This window comes from Neovison vison, chromosome 3 (genome assembly GCF_020171115.1).
Source record: "Neovison vison isolate M4711 chromosome 3, ASM_NN_V1, whole genome shotgun sequence".
In the NCBI taxonomy this organism is placed as follows: domain Eukaryota; kingdom Metazoa; phylum Chordata; class Mammalia; order Carnivora; family Mustelidae; genus Neogale; species Neogale vison.
The window spans coordinates 194,184,701-194,201,999 of record NC_058093.1 but is presented as its reverse complement, the minus strand read 5'-3'; positions in this window follow the sequence as shown (position 1 = coordinate 194,201,999).

The following is a 17,299-nucleotide window of genomic DNA, read 5'->3' as shown; positions in this document are numbered from 1 at the left end:
GGCCTATGATATTGGGGTGCCATTGAGAGCCATCTAGCTGGATCCTCATGTGTGGTTTCTGCGAAGACCCTAAGGACACTTCTTCTTTCTGGTGAGCAGGCAGATGGCTGCATTATGGCTCCAGAATACCCAAGATGGAGGGCTTATAGGTGAAGAGTATGAGGACAGAAGTCTGAAAACACAAGCTACGGTTAAGCTCAGTGCTGAGCACATGTCTGTTCCAATGTACAGCAGTTGTTTCGAGATCTCCAGCACCTGGTGAGGGTCAGATGTCTTCTTACGCTGGAGTTTGTATCCATGATGGCAAACGAGTGGTGGGGTGGCCTCAAGAATTCTTGGAGGTTTTTCCAAGCTGGAGCTTGTGAGCTTCTCCAAACATCAAGGTGTCCTATTGCAAGACAGGAGAAGTCCGCTTACAGGGATCCAGGGTCCCCCATATGGAAGATTCGATAGCAGAGGTCTCTGAATGGAGGTCTGGGAAGCCCATCTCGCATTACCATTGCAGCTGAGGAACAGAACAGGCTTGATCCAATGACACTGATTCCAAGTTCCAGGTGATCTGCGTTGACGAAAGTTCTCAGTCTAATGGGTCACAATGCTGCTTGATGTCCAGGGAGACCTTAGAATGTGGTGGCAGTTCTCGGGCCATGCAGGATTCTCTTTCCTGAGGATTAGACCCAGTACCCAGTAGTTAGGTTTCCTTCTTGGGACAGGAGGTGTTCTCTTGTACAGCTCACGGACCACAGTTTGGACCATATGTTGAATTTCCAGAACAGGCCTCAGGGGAGAGAGGCCTAAAAACCTAAGCTGGGTTCTGATGAGGTTGTAGGGGCATGGCAGGTTCAATCTTTGGACTCAGTGCCATTGACCTGTGTGTCATCCTGGATGTCGGTGCTGAGGTTGTATCAGGCTCTGCATTTATTCCAGAGCAGCCTATGAAATTGGGGTGGACTCAGGGGCCTTGCAGTTTTCTCCTAATCTGGACATCTTGGGAAACTGAGACGGGCAGAGTTTCCTCAGGAAAGCAGGCCCAGTGATGTCGGGTAGTTCTTGAGGCTCCATCCTGGAGGGCATGTGGGTCAGGACTTTGGGACCAAAGACTTCAGACACAAAATTGGCTAATATTTAGGAGTGAGGTGATGGCAGGCCCAATCTGAAGATCCTGAGGGAAGCTCCTCGGGATGTGAAATTCAGGTGGCTGGAAGGGAGGAGCACAGGCTTTTCTGTCTGGATTGTGTGTCTAGGATGACCACAAAATGGTAGGGTAACCTCATGGGTCCATGGGATATTCTTCCACTCTGGGGATTCTGCTTGGCACCCAAGAGTTTGATGTATATCTGGGGATGAGGAAAACACTGTTTTCCATCTCAGGAGTCCTGTCCAAACAGGGATTCCAGAGATGGGTTCTGGGTCCAGGTACCTGGAAAACCCAACCAAGGCTTCGGTTTTGGGCCTAGGGGCATGACAGGCCTGCTCTGTGGGATCCTGGGCCAGCTCCCAAGGGGTCTCTTTGGAAAGGCATCTCAGTTTGAGGGTCACAATGCCTATTTTTGCCCAGTTGCCCATCCTGTGTGGGTGTGATCTCATGGGCCGTGCACTTGGCTCCCACTCTGAGGGTTGGACAGCCATCTCAACATTCAGTTTTCTGGCCATGGGGAAGGCGGATTACTCTTTTGTGCTTCAGAGTCCCCTATGGGCAGGAATTTGAGCTCAGTCTGGTACAGGTACCTGAATACCCAGGTTGGTTCAATATTATGCCCTAGGGCCAAGGCTGGACCCACCTGCAGGTTATGGGGCCCACTATCTGGGTGGCTGACAGGAGGTCGGGAATCAGGCTGTGTCAGACAGAGCATTTGTGCAGAGGTCGGCCTATTATATTGGGGTGCCCTTGAGGGCCATGCAGGAGGATCCTCATGTGGGTTTCTGCGAAGACCCATAGGGCACTTCTTCTTTCTGGTGGGCAGGCAGAAGGCTGTGTTGTGGCTCCAGAATTCCCAATATGGAGGGCTTGCAGGCGAGTACTATGAGGACAGAAGTCTGAAAACACAAACCACAGATAAGCTCAGTGCTGAGCACATAGCCATTCCAATGTGCAGTGGTTGTTTCGAGAACCCCAGCACCTGAATATGGGCGAGGGTCAGATGTCTGCTCATGCTGGAGTCTGTATTCATGATGGTCAACGAATTGTGGGGTGGCCTCAAGAATTCTTGGAGGTTTTCCCAAGCAGGACCTTGTGAGCTTCTCCAAACAGCAAGGTGTCCTACTGCAGGACAGGGGAAGTCCACTTAGAGGGCTTTAGGATCCCCAATATGGAAAGATTCGATAGCAAAGGTCTCTGAATGGAGGCCTGGGAAGCCTTCCTTATATTACCATTGCAGCCGAGTTACATGACAGGCTTCATCTGCTGGTTCTGGTTCCAATTTCCAAGTGATCTAAGTTGATGGATATTCTCAGTCTGAGTCACAGTGCTGCTTCGTGTCCATGGAGACCTTAGAATGTGGTGGTGGGTCTGCGGTCATGCAGGATTCTCCTACCTGAGGGTTAGACCCAGTTCCCATGAGGCAGGTTTCCTTCTCAGGACAGGAGGGGTTCTCTTGTATGGCTCAGGGATGACATGTCGGTTCATATGTTGAATTTCCAGAACAAGTCTCTGGGCACAGAGGCCTGAATACCTAGGCTAGGGTTCTGATATGGTTGTAGGGGCATGCCATGTTCAACCATTGGACTCAGGGCCTTTGACCTGCGTGTCTTCCTGGAGGTAGGTGCTGAGGCTGTGTCAGACTGTGCATTTTTTTCCAGAGCGGCCTATGAAATTGGGGTGTGCTCAGGGGCCTTACAAGTTTCTCCTAATCTGGAGGGTTTGGACAACTGAGATGGCAGAGTTTGCTCCAGAGAGCAGGCCCAGTGATGTAGTGTGGTTCTGGCAGCGCCATCCTGTAGGGCATGTGATTTAGGGCTCTGGGACCAAAGTCTTCAGACACGATATTGGGTAAGAGTTAGGGGCGAGGTGATGGCAGGCCCGATCTGCAGACCCTGAGGGCAGCTCCTCGGGATTTGAAATTCAAGTGGCTGGGAGGCAGGTCAACGTCTTTTCTGTCTGGATTGTGTCTAGGATGGCCTCGGAATGGTGGGGTGTCCTCATGTGTCCATGGGATATTCTACCTCTCTAGGGATTTTGCCCGGCACCCAAGAATTTGGTTTCTTACTGGGGGAAGGAGAGAGCGTAGTTTACCGTGTCAGGTTTCCTGTCAAAACAGGTATTCCAGAGATGGGTTCTGGGTCCTTGTCCCTGTATAACCCCACAAAGACTTAGGATTTGCCCTAGGGCCATGATAGGCCTGATCTGTGAGGCCCTGGTCCAGCTCCCACAGGGACTTGTTGGAAATGGGTCTCAGGGTGAGGGTCACAATGCCTGTTTGTGCCCAGATGCCCATCCTGAGTGGGCATTTTCTCTTGTTCCATGCACCTGGATCCCAACCTGAGGGCTGGACCACCATCTCAACATTTAGTTTTATTGCCATGGGGAAGGAGGAGTACTCTTTTGTGCTTCAGGTTCCCCGATGCGCAGGAATTTGAGTTATGTTCTGGGACAGGTACCTGAATACCCAGGTTGGTTCGAGATGAAGGACTCATGTCAAGGCAGGCCACACCTGCAGGATATGGGGCCTGCTATCTAGGTGACTGCCAGGAGGTCGGGTCTCAGGCTGTGTCAGACAAAGCATTAGTGCACACGGTGGCCTATGATATTGGGGTGCCATAGAGGACCATGCAGGTGGGTCCTCATGTAGGGATTCCTGCAGACCCATAGAGCACTTCTTCTTTCTGGTGGGCAGGCAGAAGGCTGCATTGTGGCTCCAAAATTCCCAATATGGAGGGCTTGAAGGCGAGGAGTGTGAGAACAGAAGGCTGAAAAGACAAGCTATGGTTAAGCTCAGTGCCGAGCACATGGCCTTTCCAATGTGCAGTGGTTGTTTCGAGATGTTCAGCACCTAAGTACGGGTGAGGGTCAGATGTCTGCTCACACTGGAGTTTGTATCTATGATGGCCAACAAACAAGATATCCAGCACGTGAGTAAGGGCAGATGAATGATGTTTGCTCACACAGGAATTTGTGTCTATGATGACAGACAAATGGAGGGGTGGCGTCCAGAGGCCATGGAGGATTCCCCATGCTGATGCTTGTGAGATGCTCCAAACAGCAAGGTTGTTTTTCCTACTGACAGGTGGAGTCTGGGTTGTTTGCTCCAGGGTCCCCCATGTGGAACGTATGTATAGCAGAGCTCTTCTGCATGGATGCCTGGAAAGCACACCCCCATTGACCATTGCAGCTGAGGAACATGGCAGGATTATTCTGGTGGCTCTAGGGCGAATTACCAAGGCCTTGAGTTGACATGGAATCTCTTGTAAATAAGTCACAATTCTGGTTTCTTACCAGGGATATCTTAGAATGTGCTGGTGGCTAAGGTGTCATGAAAGATTCTCCTACCCTGAGGGTTTAACACAGGTTGAGGAGCTGTGTCCCCTTCTGGGGACAGGAGATGTGGTGTTGAGTGGCTTAGGGACCACATGTTGTATCATAAGTTCGTATTCCAGAACAGTCCTCTGACGAAAGATGCCTGAAAACCTAATCTAGGGTTCCAATGAAGTCCTAGGGGCAAGTCAGGTTGAATCATCAGACTCAGGACAGTTGACTTGGGCGTCTGCCTAGATGTAGGTGATCAGAGTGTTTCAGACTGTGAATTTGCATCCAGAGCAGCCTCCAATATTGGGGTGTGCTCAGGGGCTTTGCAGGTTTCTCCTAATATGGAGGGTTGGGAAACTGACGTGCACAGATTCCTAGGGGATGGCACACACAGTGCTATGGTGTGATTCCAGAGACCCCACCCTTGAAGGCATGTGAGCCATGATTATTGAGAGAAGTCTGCAAACACAACCTCGGGTTAGGGATAGTGGCAAGTGATCACAGTCCCAATGCATAGACCTGGAGGGCAGCTCATCAAGAACTGTAATTAGGGCAACTCGAAGGTGGTACCACAGGCTTTTATATCTGGATTGTGTGTCCAGAATGGCCTCAGAATGCAGGTGTGGTCTCATGGGTCCTTGGGAGATTTTTTCTCTAAGGATCCTCGTGGCTCCCAATAGTTTGGTGTCATTTTCAAGGAAGGGAAGAGTACTGTTTTCAATCTTAGTGGTACCCCAAAACAGGGATTCCAGAGATGGGCTCTGGGTCTGGGCATCTGGAAATTCCAACAATGGGTTAGGATTTGGGCCTAGGGGTGTACCTGGCCTGCAATGCAGGATACTGGTGGTGCATCTGAGAGGGCTTGTTTGAAAGTATGCTCAGGCTGAGGGTCACAATGCCTTCTTGTGCCCTAGGCAGCCCTCATGTGTAGGTGTGGTCTCATTGGCCATGCAGCTGGCTCCAACTCTGAGAGTTGGACATCGATACCAATAGTTAGGATTCCTGCCATGGAAAAGGAGGAGCTGTCTGTTGTGCTTCAGGTTCCCCCATTGGCAGGGATTCCAGCAAAGGTCGGAACGGATGCTTGAATACCAAGGATGAGTAGGGATGATGGAGTAAGGCCATATTTGGTCCCAAATGCTAGATATGGGTCCACTCTCTGGCTTGCTTACACTAGGTCGGGAATCAGGCTCTGACATACACCGTATAAGAGGCCAGGGCAGCGCACCTGGGTGGCTCAGTGGGTTAAGCCGCTGCCTTCGGCTCAGGTCATGATCTCGGGGTCCTGGGATTGAGTCCCGCGTCAGGTTCTCTGCTTGGCGGGGAGCCTGCTTCCTCTTCTCTCTCTCTCTGCCTGCCTCTATGCCTACTTGTTATCTCTCTCTGTCAAATAAATAAATAAAATCTTAAAAAAAAGAGGCCAGGGCAGCCTATAAATCGGGGTTCCCTCGAGGGCCTCACAGATTGATCCTCATGTGGGTTTTCTGGGAAGACTCACCAGGCACTTCTTCTTTCTATGGGGAAGGCAGAATGCTGTGTTGTGACTCTAGAATTCCCTATCCAGAGGATTTGGGGACCAGTAGAGTGAGAATGGAATTGTAAAGACAAGCTATGGTCAAATTCAGTGCCAAGTGGGAGGCTGTCCCCATCTGCAGCGTCTTCTTCAAGATATTCAGCACCTGAGTAAGGGTGCATGTCAGATGTTTGCTCACACTGGAGTCTGTGTCTATGATGACTGACAAATGGAGAGGTGGCGTCAAGAGACCATGGAAGATTTCCCATGCTGGTTATTGTGAGATGCTCCTAACTACAAGGTTTTGTTCTACTGGACAGGTGGAGTCTGGTTTGTTTGCTCCAGGGTCCCCCATGTGATAAGTTAGGTAGTAGAGTTTGCCCAGACGGATGTCTGCAAAGTACACCTACATTGACCATAGCAGCTGAGGGACATGGCAGGATCCTTCTGGTGGCTCTGGGGAGAAGTACCAATGCCTTGAGTTGACATGGAATCTTTTGCAGTTGGGTCACAATGCTGGTTTGTTACCAGGGAAATCTTACAATGTGCTGGTAGCTAAGGGGTCATGCAGATTTCTAGTACCCTGAAGTTTTGACACAGGTCGAGGTGCACGGTTTCCTTCTGGAGACAGGAGAAGTTCTGTTGTGTGACTCAGGGATACATGTTGTATCACAAGATGTTATTCCAGAACAGGCCTCTGAGGACAGATGCCTGAAAACCTAATCTAGGGTTCCAATGAAGTCCTAGGGGCATGTCAGTTTCAATCTTCTGTCTCAGGAGCATTAACTCAGCCTGGATATAGGTAATCAGTGTGTTTCAAACTGCGCATTTGCGTCCAGAACACCTTCCAATATTGGGATGGGCTCAGGGGCCTTGAAGGTTTCTCCTCATGTGGTAGGTTTATACAACTGTGATGGGCAAAATTTCTTTGTGGATGGCAAGCACAATCCTGTGGTGCGGCTCCATAGACCCAATCCTAGAGGGCATGTGAGCCATGGTTATGGAGAGAAGTCTGCAAACACAAACTCAGGTTAGGGTTACTGGCAAGGTGATCCCAGGCCCAAAGCATTGACCTGGAGGGAAGCTCGTCAGAAACTGTAATTAGGGTGACTCGAAGATATTTGCACAGGATTTTATATCTGGATTGTGTGTCCAGGATGATCTCGAAATGCAGGTGTGGTCTCATGGATCCATGGGATATTTTTCCTCTCTGAGGATCCTGGGGGATCCCAATAGTTTGGTGGCTTTTTCAGGGAAGGTAAGAGTGCTGTTTTCCATCCAAGTGTTGCCCCAAACAGGGATTCCAGAGACAGGTACTGGGCCCGGGTGCCTGGAAATCCTACCAAGTGTTAGGATTTGGGCCTAAAGGCATACAGGGCTGTAATGCGGGATCCTTGTGGTGCACATGAAAGCACTTCTTTGAAAGCATGCTCAGGCTGAGGGACACAATGCCTGTTTGTGCCCAGGGCAGCCCTCCTGAGTGAGCGTGGTCTCATTACCATGCAGCTTGTTCCCACTCTGAGAGTTGTACTTCCATCCGAACAGCCAGTTTTCCATGCTCTGGGGAAGGAGGAGTTCTCTATTGTTCTTCAGGTTCCCCGATTGGCAGGGATTCCAGCAAAGGTTTGGGGACAGGTGCCTGAATACCAAGGATGGGTAGAGATGATGGAATTGGGCCATGGCCGGTCTCACATGCAGGATATGGGACATGCTCTCTGGGTGGTTGACACTAGGTCCAGATTCAGGCTCTGTCAGACACAGCACTAGTGGCCAGGGCAGCCTATAAATTGGGGTTCCATCGAGGGAAGAACAGATGGATCCTCATGTGGCATTTCTGGGCAGACTCACCAGGCACTTCTTTCTATGGCGAATTCAGAATGCTGCATTCTGGCTCCAGATTTCCATATCAAGAGATCTTTGGGACCAGGAAGTTGAGGATGGAATTGTAAACACAAGCTATGGTTAAATTCAGTTCCAAGTGAAAGGCAGTCCCAATACGCAGCAGTTAATTAGAGATATACAAAACCTGAGTAAGGGCAGATATCAGATGTTTGCTGACACTGGAGTTTGTGTCTATGATGACCGACAAATGGAGGGGAGGAGTCACGAGGCCATGGAGGATTTCCCACACTGGGGCTTGTGAGATGTCCAAACAGCAAGGTTTCATTCTACATGACAGATGGAGCCTGAGTTGTTTGCTCGAGGGTCCCCCACGTGATAAATTTGGAGAGCAGAGCTCTGCCGCATGGATGCTTGGAAAGCACACCTCCATTGAGGATTGAGCTGAGGAACATGGAAGGTTTGTTCTGGTTGCTCTGGGTCAAAGTATCAAGGCATTGAGTGACATGGAATCTCTTGCAGATGGGTCACAATGCTGGTTTGTTACAAGGGATACCTTTGAATGTGCTTCTGGCTAAAGGGCCATGCAGGATTCTCCTAACCTGCATCTTTGACACAAGCGAAAAGCCCAGTTTCCTTCTGGGGACAGGGGATGTACTGTTGTGTGGCTCAGGGATCACATGTTGTATAATATGTTGATATTCCAGAATAGACCTCTGAGGACAGATGCCTTAAAACCTCATCTAGGGTTCCAATGAGGTCCTAGGGGCTTCTCAGTTTCAATCTCTGACTCTGGACCATTAACTTGGGTGTCTGCCTGGATGTAGGTAATCAGGGTGTTTCAGACTGTGCATTGGCATCCAGAGCGGCCTCCAGTATTGGGGTGGGCTCAGGGGCCTTGCAGATGTCTCCTTATGGGGAGTGCTTGATCAACTCCGACAGGCACGGTTTCTTTGGGGACAGCAGGCACCGTCTTGTGGTGTGGCTCCAGATGCCACAACCTGGAGGCATGTTAGCCATGGTTTTGGGAGGAAAGTCTGCAAACACAATCACGTGTTAGGGTTAGTGGTGAGGTGATTGCAAGCCCAATGCATAGAACTGTAGGGCACCTTGTCAGGAACTATAAATCGGGTAACTTGTAGGCGGTAGCATAGGATAAAGCATGGTCAGGCTGAGGGTCACAATGTCTGCTTGTGCCCAGGGCTTACCTCATGTGTGGATGTCATCTCCTTGGCCATGCAGCTAGCTCCCTCTTTGAAGGTTGGACACCCATCCCGACAGACAGGTTTCCTGCCATGGGGAAATAGAAGTTCTCAATTGTGCATCAGTTTCCCTCATTGGCAGGGATTACAGCAAAGGTCTGGGGGAAAATGTCTGAATACCAAGGATGGGTAGAGATGAAAGACTTGGGTCATGGCCGGACTTACATGCTGGATATGTGCCCCGCTCTCTTGGTGGCTGACACTAGGTCTTGGCTCTGGCTCTGTCAGACACAGCACTAGTGCCCAAGGCAGCCTATAAATCGGGGTTCCGTCACGGGCCGAGTAGACTGATCCTCAGGTGGAGTTTCTGGGCAGCCTCACCAGGCCCTTCATTCTATGGAGAAGGCAGAATGCTGCATATTGGCTCCAGAATTCCCTATCAAGAGGGTTTGCAGACCAGTAGGGTGAGGATGGAATTGTAAATCCAAGCTATGGTTAAATTCAGTGCCAAGTGAAAGGCAGTTACTGTGTTCAGCAGCCGATTCAAATATCCAGCATCTGAGCAATGGCGGATGTTAGATGTTTGCTCACGCTGGAGTTTGTGTCTAGGATGAGCAACAAATCTAGGGTTGGCATCAAGAGGCCATTGAGGATTACCCACACTGGGTCTTGTGAGATGCTCCAAACAGCATGGTTCCTTCTACCGGACAGGGGGAGTCTGGTATGTTTGCTCCGGTTTCCCCATGTGAAAAGTTTGTGTAGCAGAGCACTCCTGCATGGATGCCTGGAAAGCACACCTCCATTGACCATTGCAGCTGGGAACATAGCAGGTTCGTTCTGGTGACTCTGGGGCGAAATATCAAGGCCTTGAGTTGACATGGAGTCTCATGAAGATGGGTCACAATGCTGGTTTGTTACCAGGGAGATCATAGAATGTGCTTGTTGCTAAGGGGCCATACAGGTTTCATCTGCCCTGAAGGTTTGACACAGGTCCAAGTGCACAGCTTCCTTCTAGGGACAGGAGATGTTCTTCCTTGTGGCCCAGGGACAACATGTTGTATCATAAGTTTGTATTCCAGAACAGGCCTCTGAGGACAGATGCCTGAAATCCTAATCCAGGGCTCCAATTAAGTCCTAGGGTATGTCAGGTTCAATCTTCTGACTCAGGAACAATTGACTTGGGTGTCTGCCTGGATGAAGGTGATCAGGGTGTTTCAGACTGCACATTTGCATCCAGAGCCGCCTCCAATATTGGGGTTGGCTTAGGGGCCTTGCAGGTTTTTCCTAATCTGGAGGATTTGAGCAACTGTGATGGGCAATGTTTCTTTGGGGATGGCAGGCACAGTCCTGTGGTGTGACTCCAGAGACCCCATCCTGGAAGGCATGTGAGCCATGGTTTTAGGAGAGAAGTCTGCAAACACAAACTTGCGTTAGGGTTAGTGTCGAGGTGATCACAGCCCAATGCATAGGCCCAGAGGACAGCACATCAGGAAATGTAAATCAGGTGACTTGAAGGCGGCAGCACATTTCTTTGTTTCTGGATTGTGTGTCCAGGATGGCTTCGGAATTCAGGTGTGGTCTCATGGGTCCATGGGAGATTTTTCCTCTCAAGGATCTTGGAGGGTCCCGATTTTTGGCGGCTTTCTCGGGAAAGGGAAGAGTGCTGTTTTGCACCTGAGGGGTGCCCCAAATTAGGGATTCCAGAGACGGGATCTGCGTCGGTGCCTGGAAAATTCCACTAAGGGTTAGGATATGGGACTAGGGGCATACCAGGCCTGGAATGCGGGATCCTGGAGGTGCAACGAGAGGACTTGTTTGAAAGTATGATTTGTGCTTAGGGAAGTACCAGGTCTGCATTGGTGCAACTGAGAGGGATTGTTTGAAATCAAGCTCTGGCTGAGGGTCTCAATGCCTTTTTTTTCCAATTTATTTATTTTCAGAAAAACAATATTCATTATTTTTTCACCACACCCAGTGCTCCATGAAAGCTGTGCCCTCTATAATACCCACCACCTGGTACCCCAACCTCCCACCCCCCCGCCACTTCAAACCCCTCAGACTGTTTTTCAATGCCTGTTTTGCCCAGGGTGGCCCTCAAGAGGGTGAGGTCTTATTGGCCATGCAGTAGGGTCCCACTCTGTGGGTTGGAAAACCATCCCACTAGCTAGGTTTCCTGCCATGGGGAAGGAGGAGATCTGTATTGTGCTTCAGGTTCCCTCATTGGCAGGGATTCCAGCAAAGGTCTGGGGTCAGATGCCTGAATACCAATGATGTGTAGAGATGACGGAATTGGGCCATGGCCTGTCTCACATGCTGGATATGGGCCCCACTCTCTAGAAGGCTGACATGAGGTCGGGGCTTAAGCTCTTTCAGACACAGCACTAGTGGCCAGGGCAGCCTATGAATTGGTGTTCCCTCGAGGGAGGAGAAGATTGATCCTCACGGTGCATTGCTGGGCAGACTAACCCTGCAATTCTTCTTTCTTTGGGGAAGACAGAATGCTGTGCTGTGCTTTCAGAATTCCCTGTCAATATGTCTTGGGGAACAGTAGGTGAGGATACGATTGTAAACACCTGCTATGGTTAAATTCACTGCCAGGCGTAAGGCAGTTCTAATGTGCTGCTTCTTATTCGATATATCCAGCATGTGAGTAGGGGCGGATATCAGATGTTTGCTCACACTGGAATTTGTGTCTATGTTGACCGACAAATGGAGGGGTTGTGTCCAGAGGCTAAGGAGTATTTCCCACCCTGAGTGTTGTGAGATGTTCCAAACAACAAGGTTTCATTCTACTGAACAGGTAGAGTCTGGTGTGTTTGCTCCAGGATCCCCCATGTGGAAAGTTTGGGTAGCAGAGCTCTTTAACATGTATTCGAGGAAAGTACATCTCCTTTGACCATTCCCACTGAGAAACATGGCAGGTTCATTCTGGTGGCTCTGGGGTGAAGTATTAAGACCTTGAGTTGACATGGAATGTCTTGCACATGGGTCACAATGCTGGTTTGTTAACAGGGAGATCTTAGATTGTGCTGGTGGCATAGGGGCCTGGCAGGATTCTACGCTGAGCTTTTGACACAGGTCCAAGAGCACGGTTTCCTTCTGGGGACAGGAATTGTTCTGTTGTGTGCTTCAGGGACCACATGTTGTATCATAAGTTGGTATTACAGAATAGGCCCCTTGAGGACAGATGCCTGAAAATGTGAACTAGGGTTTCAATGCCGTCCTACGGGCATGTCAGGTTCAATCTTCTGATTCAGGACCAACATAGCCCTATCCCTAATGCAAATGGGGATCAATCTGCTCGGCCCTCAGCAATACCCCAATTACATAGGCTACCCTAAGCACCAATTCTCTGCCTTACACAGCCTGAGCCCAGACCTTCTGACAGACACCGAGATAGCTGGCCGCACACACAGCACATCGGACCCACCACGGCCTTAGGCCATCATCCCTTCCCAACCTGGGTTTTCAGGCATCCGAACCTAGACCTTATCTCCAATCCCTGCACAGTTAGGAACCTGATGCACAAGTCAAAGCTCCACCTTCCCCAGGCAAGAAAACTTACTGTTGGCAAGGAGTCAGACTTTCAGTGTAGGAGAAACCTGCATGACCCATGAGGCCACACCCATGTTAAAGGGCGGCCTTGGGCACAAACACACATTGTGACCATCAGCGTGAGTCCCGTATTCAAGTAACACCTCTCATTGGATGGACCAAGAGCCCTCATATGGGGCTTGCCCTGCCCGTAGACCACCAGGCCAAACCATAGGGCAGGTATTCCAGTTGTCAGTACCCACTGCTCTCCTCTAGAATCCCTCTACTGGGGGGACACCTGAGGAAGAAAATAGGACTCTTCCCTTCCCACAGATTGACTTCAAACTCTTGGGAGATGGGCAAATCACCAGAGAGAGAGAAACTTCCACAGCCCATTAGGCCACCCCTACATTAAACGGCCATTGTGGACACAACATCCGGAGACAAAAGCCTGAGCGAACGCCTCCCACTCGCCCTCCTTTCATATCCTGGGGAGATCCTCTCACGGACTGTAGATCAGGACTGCCATCACCTCGGCTGCAAACCTGAGCCGAGTTTATGTTTTCGGACGTCTGTCCCCTTAGCCCTGCCCCACACACCCTCCAGGCTGGGTCCTCTGGAGCCACACGATAGGACTGTGCCTGCTCTCTCCTAGGAAACTGCTCATTCCATTGGCCACAACCCTACAGAATAGGAGAAACCTCAAGGCCCCCGAGGACATCCCACAACTGTAAGCCACCCTGGACAAACAGAGGCATTCTATACAATCTGAGCAACTACCTCCATGCAGACACGCACACAGATGTCCACAGAGACAGAAGATTGAATGGGACAGGCCTCTAGGCCCTAATCTGACCTCTTGCTTTGGTTTCCATGTGTCACTCGTCAGAGGCCTGGGTTCGAAGACCAACATATGGGGCTTTCCTGAGGCAACAAACAGAACACCTCTCCTCTCCACATGGGAAACTCTCTTGTTGGAGCTGTGTCAAACCCTTCAGGATGAAGAATATTGAAGAGTCCCTAAGCTACTGCCACATTTCAAGGACCCCATTGACACAAACCCACATTATGACCCATCCTCAGGAGAGTCGCCTTCAACCTTTGGGTAGCTCGCACAAGAGCCAGCAGACTGTGGGGTGGTGTTTCCAGGCATCCATGCTTAGACCCCTGCTCTCGAGTCTTTTAATATGGGGCATCTTAGAACCATCCAATAGGACTCTACTGTCCTGTAGAAGGAAACCTTGAGGTTTGGAGAGACTCAAACTTCTGAGCATAGGGAAACCTCCCTGGCATCATGACGCCCCCACCCCCTTAAAGAAGGGGGCATTATGGACACAAACTCCACCCTGAGGCAACATCTCATAGTCATGCTGACCTCAGATTCATGAGATCTCGATTCAGCCTCTGCAGAGTGGGCCTGCCGGGCCCTTGGCCCTAAACCTAATACTAGCTTGTGTCTTCAGATTTCCTTCCTCACACTCCTGGCAAACAAGTTCTCCAGACTTGGATTTTCAGAAGCACAACACAGTCCTCTGCCTGGAAGAAAAACGTTACCCTATGGGGCTTTCCAGAAACCCAAATGAAGATCAACCTGCTCGGGCCTCAACTGCACCCCAGTTGGATAGGCTGCCCTGGGCACTAATGCTCTGTCTGACACAGCCTGAGGCCCAACGTCCGAACAGACAAGGAGTCACATGGCCGCACACCCAGCACATTGGACACGCCATGGCCTTAGGCCGTCATCTCTTCCAAACCTGGGTTTTCAGACATCTGAACCTAGAAATTATATCCAATTCCCACACAGGTGAGTACCTGACGCACAAATCAGAACTCCTCCTTCCCCATGGCTATAAAGCTTGCTGTTGACATGGAGTCACAACTTCAGTGTAGGAGAAACCTTCATGGACCCTGAAGCCACACCCAAAATTGAGTGCTGCCTTGAGCGCAAACTCGCATTGTGACCCTCAGCGTGAAGCCCATGTTGAAGTAAGGTCTCTCAGGGCCTGGACCAAGAGCCCACATATGAGACTTGCTTGCCAAGCCCCTATGCTGCCAATCCCCACCAGATTTCGAGTTTTCCAGCCGCCCGTACCCAGGGCTGTGATCTGGAATCCCTCTCTTGGAGAGACACCTGAGCCACACAATAGGACTCCACCCTTCCCACAAAATGACCCCAAACTCTCGGGAGCTGGGACAAATCCCAGAGAGGGAGACTCTTCCATAGTCCTAGAGGCCACCCCTACATTCCACAGCTATCCTGGACACAACATCTAGAGACAAAAACCTGAGTGACCGCCTCCCACTCACCCTTCGTTCGTAAGCAGAAGAGCTCCCCTCTCAGTCTGTAGATCTGGCCTACCATACTCACGGCGCCACACCTAAGTCGAGTTTGTGTTTTCAGACTTCTGTGCCCATAACCCAGATCCACACACCCACTAGGCTAGGGCCGCTGGAACTACACTGAAGGACTTTGCCTGTCCTCTCCAAGGAAACTGTGCCCAATCCATTGGCCACAACCCTACAGATTAGGAGAAACCTCCAAGGCCCCAGAGTCCATCCCAATAGTGTAGGCCACCCTAGATCAAGGGGGGCACTCTGACAGCAGCTAAGCAACTATCTCCACTTAGACACTCAGACAGTGTCCCCAGTGACAGAAGATTGAAATGGAAAGGCCCCTAGGCCCTAACCTGAAACCTAGCTTTGGTTTCCAGGTGTGAGTCCTCAGAGGACTGGTTTCAAAGACCAGCATGTGGGGCTTTTCTGAGGCACCAAACAGAACCTCTCCCATCTCCACATGGGGACCTTTCTTATTGGAGCTGTATCCAACCCTTCATGTAGGCGAATTCTGCAGGGCCCCTAAGCCACCGGCACATTCCAAGGTCTCCATGGACAAAAACCCACATTATGACCCATCCTCAGGAGAGTGCATTTCAACTCAGCCCTCTGGGTAGCTCGCCCAAGAGCCCGCAGATTGAGCCTGCCTTGTCCCGAAGTGCCAATGGGAATGTGATTTGGTGTTTCCAGGCATCCATGCTTAGACCCCTACTCTCAATTCTTTGCATATGGGGCATCCTGGAACCATCCAATAGGACTCGACTGTCCTGTAGATGGATACCTTTAGGTTTGGAGAAGCTCACAACTCCCAGCATAGGGAAACCTCCCTATCCTCATGATGCCGACCCCCTTCAGGAAGAAGCCATAATCGACACGAAGTCCATCCTGAGGCAACATCTTATACTCGCCCTGACCTCAGATGCAGGAGATCTCGATTCAGCCTCTGCAGAGTGGGCCTGCCGTGCCCTAGGCCCCAAACCTCATGCTAGCTTGTGTTTTTGGACTTCCTTCCTCGCAGTCCTGGCAAAGAAGCCCTCCAGACTGGGAATTCCGGAACCACAACGCAGCCCTCTGCCTGCCCATCAGAAGAAAAACGTTGTCCTATGGGGCTCTCCAGAATCATCAAATGAGGATCAACCTGCTCGGGCCTAGACCGCACCCCAATTGGATAGGCTACGTTGGGCACTCATGCTCTGTCTGACACAGCCTGAGGCCAGATGTCTTGCCAAACAAGGAGACAGCTGGTCGCACACAAAGCACTTCAGACACACCATGTCCTTAAGCTGTCATCTCTTCCCAACATGGGTTTTCAGACATCTGAACTTAGACATAATATACAATCCCCACAAAGGTGAGTACCTGAAGCACAAATCAGAACTCATCCTTCCCCATGGCTGTAAAGCTTGTTGTTGGCACGAAGTCACAACTTCAGTGTAGGAGAAACCTTCATGGCCACTGAAACCATGCCCAAACTGGAGTGCCACCTTGGGCAAAAACTCACATCGTGACCCTCATGTGAGGCCCATGTCGAAGTAAGGTCTCTCAGGGCCTGGACCAAGAGACTGCATATGGGACTTACTTGCCAAGCCCCTATGCTGCCAATCTTCACCAGATTTCGAGTTTTCCAGTTGCCCGTACCCAGAGCTGTGATCTGGAATCCCTCTCTTGGAGAGACACCTGAGCCACACAATAGGACTCCACCCTTCCCACAAAATGACCCCAAACTCTCGGGAGCTGGGACAAATCCCAGAGAGGGAGACTCTTCCATAGTCCTAGAGGCCACCCCTACATTCCACAGCTATCCTGGACACAACATCTAGAGACAAAAACCTGAGTGACCGCCTCCCACTCACCCTTCGTTCGTAAGCAGAAGAGCTCCCCTCTCAGTCTGTAGATCTGGCCTACCATACTCGCGGCGCCACACCTAAGTCGAGTTTGTGTTTTCAGACTTCTGTGCCCATAACCCAGATCCACACACCCACTAGGCTAGGGCCGCTGGAACCACACTGAAGGACTTTGCCTGTCCTCTCCAAGGAAACTGTGCCTAATCTATTGGCCACAACCCTACAGATTAGGAGAAACCTCCAAGGCCCCAGAGTCCATCCCAATAGTGTAGGCCACCCTAGATCAAGGGGGGCACTCTGACAGCAGCTAAGCAACTATCTCCACTTAGACACTCAGACAGTGTCCCCAGTGACAGAAGATTGAAACGGAAAGGCCCCTAGGCCCTAACCTGAAACCTAGCTTTGGTTTCCAGGTGTCTGTCCTCAGAGGACTGTTTTCAAAAACCAGCATGTGGGGCTTTTCTGAGGCACCAAACAGAACCTCTCTCATCTCCACATGGGGACCTTTCTTATTGGAGTTGTATCCAACCCTTCATGTAGGCGAATTCTGCAGGGCCCCTAAGCCACCAGC